We start from the raw sequence: 13876 nt of genomic DNA on the forward strand, positions 1-13876 counted from the left end.
CACTTCACACAGCAGTATGTTCAGCTTGGACGGCTCCTCACTCACCATGCTCCAGCAAGCAGGGGTAAAGAGGCTAGAGAGAGAGAGAGAGGGAGAGGGAGAGGGAGCGAGAGCGAGAGCTAGAGAGAGAGTAGAGAGAGAGAGAGAGAGAGAGAGAGAGAGAGAGAGAGAGAGAGAGAGAGAGAGAGAGAGAGAGAGAGAGAGAGAGAGAGAGAGAGAGAGAGAGAGAGAGAGAGAGAGAGTAGAGAGCCCTGGCTAAAACCCCTTTCTCTTTCTCCCCCCACCATCTAGACCTCTACCCAGACATTCAGCCAGCAACACACAAGTTAATAGCTTTTCCATGATGTTTTAGTCTCCATTAGCACAATGCCAAAAAGAGATGCTACAATCTCCCTCCCTGGGCTCTGCCTCTCTTTTTACACTCGAAGGAATAACTAGGCTAATACCCCCTTCGCCCCAAGACTGGGTGGAGGGCATAGAAATATTCAACGACAAGAGAGCACCTCAGTCATACAATTGAGACGAGTCTCGACCTCGGTCTCTTAAGGAACCAAAATGAGCACTTTTGGGGACAGGAAACATTAACATTTGAGAAAAATCTATGTTGTGTTTCTTTACAGCATATTTTCACAATATAGCTGTTTTTCATTATTTATTGGCTAAAAGGCCTCCCTTGTTCGGCGAGAGTTCTACAGTTGCAGAGAGCAAAGGCTAAAGTGATCCTGAGTGTATTTAAGGATTTTTCCCCCCCAACAACCTACTCTCCCTCCATCTGGGGATCGTCCATCTAAAGTGTGTAGAGGTTTGGTTCCCTGCCATGAATTATAGAAACAGACACAAAGGCAGTGGCTAGAGAGCATCAGTGTGTCCCTATGTGGTTCTACAACGTTCCCTGTGGATGACTAAAACACTCTGCCAGGAGCCATTTTATCACTTCTGCACTCTGCTCCAAACCGTATAAATAGACATGGCAGAATGGAGAGGACTTTAAATTCTACCTAGACGGCGTACGTCTTCACAGGTCATGTGGTCAGAATGTGGTATAAAATCAGTCAGGCTTAGAGATACAAATAGCCCCACCGATATAGCCGCCGTCGGCAACGTACAATGCAAGTTCTACACATTGTCAATCTATGATCTTGACTTCATCTCCATCCGAGTGCTGTGACTCAAGGCATCCCATTAACTTTTTTTCCCCCACCACCAGCAGCCTACTAGAGATTCCTCTCCCCTCCCATATCGGTCTGTGGTGCTTCAGAGAGTCATAAATGAAACATCCCTCCATGTCTTTAAAGGATGCCCTCAATGTGCTCCCTATTAATACAGCATGGCTTTCTGAAGATGACAACATGCTTCAGCTCTCACAGCGATGTTTCATGTAACCCAGCCATACCACACCCCGTGCTCTGCTCTGAACATTTTGTCCAGGGAGGATACACTATAGGCCTAGACGAGGGAATGCTGAGGACCACATAAAAACTGCAGGCGTTTCGCAGAGGCAGCTGTCGTTAAAATGCAATGTATGGAAGCTTTTGAGTTGTCAAAAATGTGCATTTTAAGTGGATAACCTTGCAGTTTTATTGGGATTTTGTTTCTCAGAGTTAATTGTTATTCATTAAGAGTTCATTGCGTTAGAGTATGGGAAAAGCATGATGTTCCACAATGTAAAACAAGGGGTTTAGGTTTCCATTCAGCACCACCAGTAGCCCTGAATTGTTCAGCACCATGGACAGCACTAGTGCTCAATCCATCCACCCTACTGAAACCGCACTCAATGCAATCACCTTGATGCAGCAATTTACTAAAATGGAAGGTCAAGAAGCACGTTGCTTGAATGACAAAGCCTGCAAAATCTCTTTCTTCACTGTCACTTAGTGACGTTCTCTCACTCACACACACACATAGCCCCTGAGCCTTTTGGCCTCCTTGCCGGCACACACAGACCACGTTAGGCTACGGTTCCCAAAGGCTTCCCCATGCTCTTAATCTGATTGCTATTCATTCGTGGCTCTGCTATATATAATGATGTATGTTAATTGGGTAAATGAACAGTCTTGATACTCAGTAACGAATGCAATGATACAGTTACAGCTATCAGCTACATTCTCTGGATGACGCCACGATACTCCTTCGTTTACGTGTAGTTTACAGTCACATCAAGTCAAGTGTGTGTATACTGCACACATGCACGCACACACACACACACCTCCATCGATGCTGATTGCTCTGATCTTACTATAAATGACATAACCTGCTTTGACATCCCCACACCTATCACACTGCGCTTCAAGGGAGCACAGATCAGAAGGAGAAGAACATGAAAGGCAGAACAAAACAAAGCCATGGCCCTCCTTCCTGTCCCTGAGTGACAGTAGTAGGAAACACAAAGAGAGAGAGAGAGGGTCCTGGGGGTGTGCACGCTGTAGGAGGCTGCCATAGAGCCTGCTGGTGGTAATGGTGGTAGTAGTGGGGGTTGATGTTTTAACTCTGGCGCATGGTTTGGCAGGCAGCCCACAGCACTGCACAGTACAGCATGACCCTCTGCAGTAGAACAGTAAGAACAGCACACCCTAAGTTGGCTCCACCAGCCAGCCAGTAAGACTCACTCACACAGAGGGAGGGAGACTATCAGTACTCAGTTCAAGACTCAAAGGCTGGCTCTGAACCCTTTGAGATTCTGTTCTGAAGTGTGGTTCCCTAGGGAGCTGATCCTTTTCCCTTAGTCTTATGGCAAGAGTGTGTGTTTAGTAGTGCTCTCTCTATATTGTTTGTCCTAGTCCTTCAAACAATGATCAAATGGGCCAAATGCCCACTTCAAGGGGTGTCCTTGAGTACTGAATGATGTGGAAAGGAAATATTCTACTAGGGTATTTGGCTTGACTTCCTATAATCTAGAGGCACCTGTCCATTGAATATTTCAACCTGTATCGTCCTTCATTTAAAGAAAGCATTAACATAAAGTTATGACATTGCATTATAGCCCATTATTTGGCCCCTTATTTGGCCGGCTGACACACACCTCACTCATTAACAAAGTGATTCATAGTGCTAGGTCACATGCATCTGTGATAGTTTGCAACGGCCATGCCAATTCTGAATAACACAAAGGTCATTCAAGAGGGATATTTCAAATCCACAGATTAGAGATATTCGCTGTCATTTTTGTTGTTGATGGAAAATAATGTAATCCAGCTATTTCTCACATTATTGTTCTCCTCCCACTTCAATGTACTGGTAATCCTGAGATAACCTATGATTTTATTTTAATTTGATTTATTTCACCTTTATTTAACCAGGTAGGCCAGTTGAGAACAAGTTCTCATTTACAACTGCGACCTGACCAAGATAAAGCAAAGCAGTGTGACAAAAACAACAACACAGAGTTACACATAAACAAATGTACAGTCAATAACACAATAGAAAATTCTATGTACAGTGTGTGCAAATGTAGAAGATTAGGAAGGTAGGCAATAAATAGACCATGGAGGTGAAATAATTACAATTTAGCATTAATACTGGAGTGATAGATGTGCAGATGATGATGTGCAAGTAGAGATACTGGGCTGCAAAAGAGCAAGAGGATAAGTAACAATATGGGGATGAGGTAGTTGGGTGTGCTATTTACAGATTGGCTGTGTACAGGTACAGTGATCGGTAAGCTACAGCTGATGCTTAAAGTTAGAGAGGGAGATATAAGACTCCAGCTTCAGTGATTTTTGCAATTCGTTCCAGTCATTGGCAGCGGAGAACTGGAAGGAAAGGCAGCCAAAGGAAGTGTTGTACAATGTTAGTAGTACAATGTGGACATGATTTGTATTAGATTACATTGTTTACTTAATTATATATTATAAGTTGCAGAACAAGATGTTTTTGTAAATGTTCTCTTTTCTGCCCAAACTGATGTTGGGATTAAATAGAACACATTCCAGACAGTATGATTCTAGCCTAGACCTGGTCCCAGACCTGTTTGTGCAAACATGTTTGGCATGCCAATGAGTGACAGGGAGTTGGGCATGATAGCCAAGCTGGCACTTAGGATATTATGATTCATTTCAGTATGAAAACTGACGAAACATATCCCACACATATGGAAAAGGGAGCGCTTATATTGTTGTCATGTGCTGTAGACCTACCTCTTCTAAATGGCTCATAAAAGCTTGTTTTGAGATTCACCCATTTTAATAAATGCTCCGGGTTGCCAGATTGGGTTCTTAGACTTTCTTAAACAATTAGGAAACACAAGTCTCGTTAAGCGATCATTAAGAGATCTGTGCAGATTCTGGTTGACAAAGCCCCAGCTGATGGTAGCAGCTTGAGAACATACACACAGATTTTGTGGTGGGGTTGGGGTGCATCACGTTCGCCAGTGTTAAACACAGATGAATGCAACATCTGCATTAGCAAAACACTGGAGCACAAACCACACAGAACAAGCATCACTAAATACATGACAAATACAGTTGAAGTCGGAAGTTTAAATACACTTAGGTTGGAGTCATTTCAACCACTCTACAAGTTTCTTGTTAACAAACTATAGTTTTGGCAAGTCGGTTAGGACATCTACTTTGTGCATGACTGTCACGACCTGACCTTAGTTATCTTTGTTTTCTTTATTATTTTAGTCAGGTCAGGGTGTGACTATGGTGCGTATGTTCGTTTTTGAATTGTCTAGGGTGTTTTGTATATCTACAGGGTTTTGTAGTCTAAGTATATGTAGGTCTATGGTGGCCTGAATTGGTTCCCAATCAGAGGCAGCTGTCTATCGTTGTCTCTGATTGGGGACCATATTTAGGTAGCCATTTCCTCTAGGGTATTTGTGGGTTCTTATTCTATGTTTAGTTGCCTGTCTGCACTACTCTTATTTCCGTCACGGTTCATTCGTTAAATAAAGAAGTATGTATGCTTACCATGCTGCGCCTTGGTCTCCTCCATACAACGAACGTGACAATGAGCTAAAGTTCGTTGGCTGCTATTTTATATTATCGTTACTAATGTTATTGGTAGATTTATAGAAGTAACATAGCTAGCTACTTTTTCTCCATCTACCGGATGATTCGACATGGCTACAGTAGCTAACTAGTGATATGTAACGTTACACTGTATCCTGCAGGGAAGAGCGTGTTGCACGACGTGCGGAAAGGAGTGGAAAGTTGACTGATGAGCGCAGGCTGCATCTTTTCAACAGTATCTACACTGTCCCATACGAGAAACAACAAGCGTTGGTTCTCCGGTTTAAAACAGGTTAGAAATAAGACAAAACGCCTATTATTATAATGGCTATATTGAACACTTGCATAGTTTAACTTTGACAGTAATGATACGTACATTAACGTTAACTCTAAAAGTGCAGTGTTGCACAATGGTGCAATACAAACTCATTCTGAGTATAGGCTGGGAGTGTGTGAAAGATGGAGGTCCTGATCAAGCAATACCCTGAATATGCTACAGTATATTAAATTCTGAATTTATCCTTGTCAATTTTTATTGTAGCATAAGGTGAAACGGAGACGTAAACCTGAGGATACAAACGACGGAAACAAACCTTCAAATACCATGTACAGCACGCAGGCCAGAGATTGAATGTGTGCAAGGTCACTTTCATGTCTGTGTTCCAGCTAACCAACAGCCGTCTTATGAGTTAATGTCTCTATGAATATCAATTACAAACATAGTATTCTCTGTACTCGTTTAAGAACCTGCTAATTGAAATGTAATTGTTTTGGTCAGGTTGTTCAGGAAAAGTTAGGAGTTCAAGCTGAGGCAGGTGAGGATGCAGGGTCTCCAGATCAGGCTACTGAGGCTAGGTCTCCTTTAGAAGTTGGAAGAGGGAAGCATAGCAATAGGTAATGCGCTATGGATTCCAGCCTGGATTATTTCACTATTGCAGTGCTCTAAACAATCTTCTAAACATTAACAGAGTATCGAATGGATGAATAGCAAATTCTGAAACAAATGTAAAAATGTTGGTAACTAAGCTGTCCAACTCCAACCTTAGCATTGAGGACTGAGTGCCGACTACCTTCCCCCCCCCCCACCGGACGGCACTGGCCTAATTCTTGCTGCCCTACAGGACCCCCGCCACAAACGGCAATGGCGTGACCGGGATTTGTACCCCGGTTATAGCGACATTTGCACTCTAAGGCAGGTCCCTAGACCATTGAGAGAACAGTAGTCTAACAACATCTTGTTGTCTCCTTACAGGCCACATCGGATACATGCTACAGTGAAAAGAGGGCATCAAGGAGCACATTCGATCTCTCCCAAGAACCCAGAACCACTACTCTCGGAGGAAGGGGGATGTACACAGAATACCTCAGCCCTGATCTGAATTTGTTGCGACTGTACCGACTCTACAAAGAAGAATACCACATCTGCAAAATTCTGTGTCTTTAAGGACATTTTCAAACAGCAGTCTCAATTTCAGCCAACCCAGGAGTGACACCTGCGGCAAATGTGACGCCTTCACTAAGATGTCAGCAGCAATATCTGAAGAGGAAAAAATGAAGATTGCAGTTGAAAGTGAGTTGCACCATCGAAAAGGCCTACACACAGCTTCAAAGTGACTGAGTGGGCTAAAGCCAATGCTGACTGCCATGTCATGTCATTTCTGTGGATCTACAGGGGGTGATGTACACCCCTAACCTCAACCTCTCTATTTTGCAAGCCACTACCCTAGAGCATATGAGAGTCCTCTGCCCATCAAAAGTACCAAGATCTGATGACCTGCTCAACTACTTGCCAGCTGCTGCACGCTCTTTTTATAAATCACTGCAGAGTGAATCATTTCTTTAAACCAAGCTACATGATTAACTGTTTTTTTCTGTGAGTTTATGATCCCCCTGAACCTGTATAGTATGTTGAATCTGAATACATGTCACCCCTATTGTCAGAAGTTAAATGTATTGTAGGTGTGTTCTATGTGAATCAATTTGTGTATGATTTGAACCAGCGCAATATATTGAATTGATTTAATTTTAAGATGTTGTTCCTAGTGTAGACAATGTGTTCTGTTGAATTATTTTGTGTGATCATTTGAACCTTAATCTGAATGAATTAAAAACGAATAAGTCGTCACATACAGTATGTGAGTATTCATTTGATCTAGATTCCCTTTATTCATTACAATATACAGTACGTCTCTCTGTCACCACATTTAATACTTATTTACTGCTGTCACCTACAGGACATTTCTTGCCTTTCGCATGGGTTTAACGCAATTCACAACTTAATTGCTGATCATCGTGTTAAACGCAAAGTGAATGGTTTTGTAATATTGACCTTCGGGACCTGCATATTGGACATGCATATTGGCACATCACATTGATCCATATTTGATATGTAAAAGTTGTGCCTGTTATGATTGAATTGTATTTTTGTAGTTCTATGGTATGTTCACATTGAGGGCTTCATTTTAAATGAGACTAAGATTTCATGACTAAATTTAAGAGAAGTCATCAGTGCAAAAGTTGATAGACCACCTTTTTAACTGAACCTCCATACAAATGAATTAATAACATACTGCATTTAAGTTATTTACATGAAGGGCATCTGTACTTGAAAGTACTTAAAACAGGTGATAAAGGACATCTTACTACAGTCATGCAAAATGTCACATGCTGTTCTTCCACAAACACATCACTGGAGAAACTGTTCTACATTCTAAAAATTAACTGCAATGAAAGTATTTTTGAAATTATAATTGTTGGAAGTTATGGGTATGGCAAATTATTTGTCAACCATGAGACACCTGTGGAACACAATAAAATAGTTTTATCTTAAAATTGAAAAATTGTCACATTGTTCTTCTGTAGGAATCAATTGCTTACAGACAGATTATTTCACTATCTCAATTCCAGTGGGTCAGAAGTTTACATACACTAAATTGATTGTGCCTTTACACAGCTTGGAAAATTCCAGAAAATTATGTCATGGCTTTAGAAGCTTCTGATAGGCTAATTGACATTTGAGTCAATAGGTGTACCTGTGGATATATTTCAAGGCCTACCTTCAAACGCAATACCTCTTTGCTTGACATCATGGGAAAATGGGAAAACCAAAAGAAATCAGCCAAGACCTCAGATTTTTTGTGGACCACAAGTCTGGTTCATCCATGGGAGCAATTTCCAAATGCCTGAACGTACCACGTTCATCTGTACAAACAGTAGTACGCAAGTATAAACACCATGGGACCACGCAGCCACCATACCGCTCAGGAATGAGATTTGTTCTGTCTCCTAGAGATACACCTAGAGGGTACCACATGAGGGAGGAGGATGTCTTCCCTGAAACGCAGTGTTGAGATTGCCTGCAATGACAAGCTCAGTCCGATGATGCTGTGGCACACCACCCCAGACCATGACGGTCCCTCCACCTCCAAATCGATCCTGCTCCAGTGTACAGGCCTCGGTATAAAGCTCATTCCTTCGACGATAAACACGAATCCGACCATCACCCCTGGTGAGACAAAACCAAGACTCGTCAGTGAAGAGCACTTTTTGCCAGTCCTGTCTAGTCTAGCGACGGTGGGTTTGTGCCCATAGGCAACGTTGTTGCCGGTGATGTCTGGTGAGGACCTGCCTTACAACAAGTCTACAAGCCCTCAGTCCAGCCTCTCTCAGCCTATTGCGGACAGTCTGAGCACTGATGGAGGGATTGTGCGTTCCTGGTGTAACTCGGGCAGTTGCTGTTGCCATCCTGCACCTGTCCCGCAGGTGTGATGTTTGGATGTACCGATCCTGTGCAGGTGTTGTTACACGTGGTCTTCGACTGCGAGGACAATCAGCTGTCCGTCCTGTCTCCCTGTAGCGCTGTCTTTTGGCTTTTGTTTTCAATAGGAGGGCCAGTAATTTTTCACCGAAACTGCTATGTGTGCACGTGCTTGCGCATTCACACATTTTTTAAAATGGGTGTTATAATAAAGACCGTAGGCAGCTCCTGAGTTAGAAGTTTGGGAAAGCTCACAATTTAACCTAGAATTTCTACCGATCTGAATGAGAGTTATGAACTTTTTTATGTGCACATTTTCGTGAAACAGTTTATTTTCATTAATAACGTTTTAGGTTGTAAAAATCATTGTCACGTGGTTAAGCATCAAAATCTGAAGTAAAATTATATAAATCTAAAAGTTAAAATTAAACTATGAGAACACTAGCCTCTGCCATATGGACACATTGATACACTGTGATCAATTGGAAGCTAAAGAAATGAGAGCATTGGCAACAAAGGGTATATAACAAAGTATTGAGATAAACTTTTGTTATTGACCAAATACTTATTTTCCACCATAATTTGCAAATAAATTCATTAAAAATCAACAATGTGATTTTCTGGATTTTTTTTTCTCTCATTCTGTCTGTCATAGTTGAAGTGTACCTATGATGAAAATTACAGGCCTCTCTCATCTTTTTAAGTGGGAGAACTTGCACAATTGGTGGCTGACTAAATCTTTTTTTGCCCCACTGTAAATACTCTGCTCAAAAAAATAAAGGGTACACTTAAACAACACAATGTAACTCCAAGTCAATCACACTTCTGTGAAATCAAACTGTCACTTAGGAAGCAACACTGATTGACAATACATTTCACATGCTGTTGTGCAAATGGAATAGACAACAGGTGGAAATTATAAGCAATTAGCAAGACACCCCCAATAAAGGAGTGGTTCTGCAGGTGATAACCACAGACCACTTCTCAGTTCCTATGCTTCCTGGCTGATGTTTTGGTCACTTTTGAATGCTGGCGGTGCTTTCACTCTAGTGGTAGCATGAGACGGAGTCTACAACCCACACAAGTGGCTCAGGTAGTGCAGCTCATCCAGGATGGCACATCAATGCGAGCTGTGGCAAGAAGGTTTGCTGTGTCTGTCAGCATAGTGTCCAGAGCATGGAGGCGCTACCAGGAGACAGGCCAGTACATCAGGAGATGTGGAGGAGGCCGTAGGAGGGCAACAACCCAGCAGCAGGACCGCTACCTCCGCCTTTGTGCAAGGAGGAGCACTGCCAGAGCCCTGCAAAATGACCTCCAGCAGGCCACAAATGTGCATGTGTCTGCTCAAACGGTCAGAAACAGACTCCATGAGGGTGGTACGAGGGCCCGACGTCCACAGGTGGGGGTTGTGCTTACAGCCCAACACTGTGCAGGACGTTTGGCATTTGCCAGAGAACACCAAGATTGGCAAATTCGCCACTGGCACAGGATTCTGTGAAGAGCCCTGTGCTCTTCACAGATGAAAGCAGGTTCACACTGAGCACATGTGACAGACGTGACAGTCTGAAGACGCAGTGGAGAACGTTCTGCTGCCTGCAACATCCTCCAGCATGACCGGTTTGGCGGTGGGTCAGTCATGGTGTGAGGTGGCATTTCTTTGGGGGGCCGCACAGCCCTCCATGTGCTCGCCAGAGGTAGCCTGACTGCCATTAGGTACCGAGATGAGATCCTCAGACCCCTTGTGAGGCCATATGCTGGTGCGGTTGGCCCTGGGTTCCTCCTAATGCAAGACAATGCTAGACCTCACGTGGCTGAAGTGTGTCAGCAGTTCCTGCAAGAGGAAGGCATTGATGCTATGGACTGGCCCGCCCGTTCCCCAGACCTGAATCCAATTGAGCACATCTGGGACATCATGTCTCGCTCCATCCACCAACGCCACATTGCACCACAGGCTGTCCAGGACTTGGCGGATGCTTTAGTCCAGGTCTGAGAGGAGATCCCTCAGGAGACCATCCGCCACCTCATCAGGAGCATGCCCAGGCATTTTAGGGAGGTCATACAGGCACGTGGAGGCCACACACACTACTGAGCCTCATTTTGACTTGTTTTAAGGACATTACATCAAAGTTGGATCAGCCTGTAGTGTGGTTTTCCACTTTAATTTTGAGTGTGACTCCAAATCCAGACCTCCATGGGTTGATAAATTTGATTTCCATTGATCATTTTTGTGTGATTGTGTTGTCAGCACATTCAACTATGTAAAGAAAAAAGTATTTAATAAGAATATTTCATTCATTCAGATCTAGGATGTGTTATTTTAGTGTTCCCTTTATTTTTTTGAGCAGTGTATGAAGCCCATATATCTGATGCTGTCTGGACAGAAATAGTATGACATGTCATACTATTTTGGTCCAGAAAGCATCGGATTCATGGTCAACACATACTGAGACAGAGCGGCGCTGTTTTGCTCTCTTGGATGCTTTAACTGAGATTGATGAGTCTTTCTGTCGTTCTGCGTCTCGGTCAAATAAATTATCAATATTGCAATATTTTATTTGGACGGGAGAGAGATACGGAAGTTCGGGCCAGTCCTCTAAGGCCTGCTCATGGGATTACAGGAATCGTCTAGCAAACCAAAGGTTGCTTGTTAGAGGGGAACTGTACAATTTTTGCTAACCCTTCCCCAAACCTTAACCTAAATCACCTAATCTGCTACGTACATTCTCCTAACTTTTGTTGTTAGTTCTCCTTACCAGCAATGTAAATTCTCCTCTGATTTGTCCTTTGTTGTTACAGCGCAACAAGCAGCCTGGTCTCAAAGAAAGAGGTATCATAGCATATGTCCCTAAATGTATAATACGTTACATAATCCAATTCCTATGATATTGTACGACCGGGTAAGACGTAGGATACTATAATGTCTCGAAATCGTATCCTATTGTACGACCACTATTTCATTCATAGAGTAACTTAATGTAATATACAGTATCATACTCAATGGATGAAAGAAATGTACGTACTAAATCTTACAAATTGCCCTGAGGCCAGGTTGGTTGAGCACAGAGTGCCAATATGTCCCTTAAAGATGATTCTGTCTCTCTTCAAACATAGAGGCTTATTTATAAATCTTACTTTAGCCCACCACTCAGAGGCATTTTCTATGTACTCTAAAACAAGAAGTATATTTTTAAAGCCACTACCTGAATATCCTCAGAACTGAAGGCTGTGGTTGTAATCTAACATAGAAAATGATAGCACCCACTTAATTGGAAAACACCCAATTGAAATGTGACGGTCAACATTAAAAACACTCTACATTTTCCAAACAGGATAACTCTAAGTTGATCAGTGCCCAGGAACATAAACACTGCATTCTCCCCTCCACACTCCACTGCACAAATGCATGGAAAGTAAAACAGAGAGCAGCTGGAAATAGCATCTGCTAAAAGGCACTACCCGAAGAGCATGTTAGGTTTAGCCAGAAATCGGACAATTACTTTGACACAAACTGCTGTCAAAACAAGGCCTAAAAAAAAACCAAAATGGACAAACATCTAAAAGTAACCAGAGGACTTGGGACCCAAAGTTCAGTTCTGTTCATTCGCTTGGTGCGAATCACCATGTAAGTGGTTAGCCAGCGCACTCTCCCCGAAAGCTCATTTATTTTCCTGCCAGAGCAGCGTGAGCTAGAAATGAAATTGAAAGCAAAAAAAAAAGGTTGTTTGCTTTTCTTTATTTCCATAATTGATCTGGGGGAAGCTGGTGATAAATGGAGGAGAGGAGGGGAGATGAGACGAAAGGATGTGCTTGGTCTCTTCAGTGTAACCAGAAGTTAGAAATGCTACTGTATGATTAATCCTCTGTCTATACAGGCTATTGTTTTCAAAAAGTAGTCTCTTCCTCTGCTGTATTTGTCTCTTCGACACCACATCTGACAAGAGGTTTAAGACTTGGTGGCTTCTGCCGTGACTAATGTTGCTTCCGTTAAAAAACAAAACAAGCAAACTGATTGGTTCCATACAGTGGACTTAATTTCCTGGCTGAAGATGACTTTCTAGTTTCAATCAATGCGTTGGAGCTCCACCCCCACGAGATCATGATTTGTCAGAGAAGGCTGCTAACTATTTGTTGCTCTACATCACCGGAAGGTGGGTGGGAGATTCAAACATGAGTTTCCTTCTTGTTGCTTGGCAAAGGAAAAAACAACAACAATTGAATAGATAATTACAATACCTTAATATCAACATGTTGCGAAAACCCCCAAAAGCCCAGTAACCATTTTCTATTGCAAGTATCTTCTTACAAACATATAACTTACACCAGGGTTTCGGTACACGTTTTGGTTTTTGCCCTAGCACTACACAGCTGATTCAAATAATCAAAGCTTGATGATGAGTTTCCTTCTTGTTTTTTTGGCAAAGGCAAAAAAACAACAACAATTGAACAGATAATTACATTTCTTATTGGCTTGAATAGGCTTTCTAGAGCGTGCATTATTTAAATGATAATGCCTGAGAAGCCGTCGAGGGCCAGTAAACCGTGCCAATATGTCCTCCAAACAATCTTCAAGGGCATTATCACTTTTATACAATGGGTTACCACCATATTCAAATATTGATTGACATATTTTAATTGAAAACATTATTTTTATTTATTTATTCATACTATTTCATCTTTCGACAAGATGTAGTCCCGATACAAATCTAGGGTTGCTACCCAAGCCGGATGGTTGTTTGTTCTATCGGTTCGGTTGCCAGAGACACGACCCAGTCGTTCAGTCTTTTTTTTCCTGTATCTATGGACATACTGGCTGGCAACTTTCTTATCCCTTGCTTGCTATCTAGCGAATTACATCAACAGTGCAGCCAGAATAACAATAGTAGTTGCATTAGCATTTGTTTAAGCAGTTTTGTATTGACATTTATTTGGATACATCCATAACAATGAGCTAATGAGGCGCGATTTCGCCTGGCATAGAAAATGTGCTCTCTCGTAGGGACACTTTTGTTCAGAGGAGCTAGCCAACAACTCAACAAACACAATCACTTCAAACTGACAGTGGATAGACTGCAAACTAGCTGCACTTTGTTTCGTTTGACCTTTTTTCAATTAACATTTCTTTGTATAAATCCATAAAAGCGATGCCAGCTGATTCATGATGTCGACTGGC

The sequence above is a fragment of the Oncorhynchus tshawytscha genome, linkage group LG14 (genome assembly GCF_018296145.1).
Source record: "Oncorhynchus tshawytscha isolate Ot180627B linkage group LG14, Otsh_v2.0, whole genome shotgun sequence".
In the NCBI taxonomy this organism is placed as follows: domain Eukaryota; kingdom Metazoa; phylum Chordata; class Actinopteri; order Salmoniformes; family Salmonidae; genus Oncorhynchus; species Oncorhynchus tshawytscha.